The 1,893-nt window shown below is 39.4% G+C and overlaps 1 pseudogene; it reads right to left on the reverse strand.

Moving 5' to 3' along the window:
* Positions 1-1,202: 1,202 nt before the first annotated feature.
* Positions 1,203-1,691, reverse strand: LOC122019422 (annotated as a pseudogene).
* Between the last annotated feature and the right edge of the window lie 202 nt (positions 1,692-1,893).

Consider the following 1,893-nt stretch of genomic DNA (forward strand, 5'->3'; position numbering starts at 1 on the left):
TTTGAGTATTTTACACCGATTTTTCCAAAAACCTGTGTTTATAAGCGTAGATTTTCACTCTTAGACAACGGTTTTTTAAGCCGATGTCTATGAGCGTCTTTTTTTCATTAATAGACACCGATTTTAACAGCGGTTTTTAAAACCTGGTGTCTATGATAAAATAAAATAATCTAATTTTTCCACCAATACTTTGCCGAAATTTGTAACACTTCACTCTTCCCTCCAAACCTAAACCTACATCGCGCCGTCCGCCATATATCATCACGACGCCACCACCACTTTCCTCCTCGCCTCATCTCCCTCTTCCCCTTCCTAGATCTACGAAAGATGGCATCTTTTTCGTGGACAAAGGAGGATGTGCTACGGTGCTGCGGTAGCATGCGTTTCGCCAAGGAGCTCGTCTCCGCCTCGCCGTTTTCCGACCTCCACCACGCAATCCAGTCCGCTCGCAGGATCTGGTTCAACAAGGTCGCACCTTTGACCTCTTCTTCTACCTCTTTCTCTTTTTAGTGTTTCTTTTTTATTCTTCCTTCCAACCTCACCACCTTTCTTCTTCCATAATTATATCTTTATATTTGCTTTTGTTTTCTTTAATCTAAATCTCTTATTTCTGCCCCGTTGTTGTTTTGGTGTTCGATCATCTGGTAAATCTCATTTCTTTTTACCCTATAGTTTAATCCATTTATCAAAGGTATACTTTCCGATCTGAAATTTGTCTTCTATCATATTGTTGTTTTGTTTTCGATCCTTAGGTTTTATCGCTTTTTTTTTTTTATTTTAACTTATGCGGCTGCTTTGATTTGATTTGGTGAAGAAAAAGTGGAGTTTTCTACTGAGATTTGATGGGTTCTCTGTCTATGATGGAGCGAGAGCTGAATTCGTCTCGAGTTTGATGGTATTTGTTTAGCGTTTAGTCTGGCGATTGTTGAGTTGCTTTTCTTTTTGTATCTGGAAGGCGAGATCGATTATTTCTCATCTAGTGGCGATGCTACTTATTTTGAGACATTTAATGATGTCTTTAACCGTGTGTTTAATGTCTGCTGTGTAGAACACCTTAGGAAATGGTGAAGGTTGTTGTTGTCTTGGGTAACAGTGAGGGTGTTAAGGGCACAATTTACTTCGTCCAGGAAGGAGATGGTGAGAAATCTCTTGAAATACTACTTGTGGAATGCTAAATTCCTTTCAGATCTAGGGTTTCAACTTCAACCATTTTGATTTTTCTGTGAATTTGTGATCCGATCTGATTTTGGGATGTAAATCTCTGTGATAGGTCCAACCAACATCACCGGATCCATCACTGGCCTCAAGCCTGGGCTTCATGGCTTCCATGTGCATGCTCTTGGAGACACCACCAATGGATGCATGTCAATTGGTAAAATTATTTACCTTTTCCTTCATGGCGATCTACTAAGTTGCAAGTTTCTGATTGAAAGGATTAAATTACTGATTATGTACTCATGCTCTTGTATACTGCAGGGCCTCATTTTAATCCTGCTGGAAAGGAACATGGTGCTCCTGAAGATGAAAACCGACATGCTGGTGATCTAGGCAATGCCACTGCTGGCGAGGATGGTAAGTTGCTTTATCATCAGCTCATGATGTTACTTTTGTAATCTATTTTTACCCATATTTACTATAACGCTTTTTCTCGTAACAGAAAAAAAAAAATCAAACTATGGCTTGATCAACATTTTTTACTGCTTCTCAGGATACTGATTGGTTGCAAGTTCAGTGGTACTATTCCTGTTGAACTAGGCAATCTATCCCAGCTCCAGACCTTGTAAGGATGTAATTTCCACTGTCTTACTATTTTTTCTAGCTAAGGAACAAGAGTCTAATGATTCCCACCTCAACCTGTGTCATAGATCATTAAATGCAAACCATTTTACTGGT

The sequence above is a fragment of the Zingiber officinale genome, chromosome 9A (genome assembly GCF_018446385.1).
Source record: "Zingiber officinale cultivar Zhangliang chromosome 9A, Zo_v1.1, whole genome shotgun sequence".
Taxonomy (NCBI): domain Eukaryota; kingdom Viridiplantae; phylum Streptophyta; class Magnoliopsida; order Zingiberales; family Zingiberaceae; genus Zingiber; species Zingiber officinale.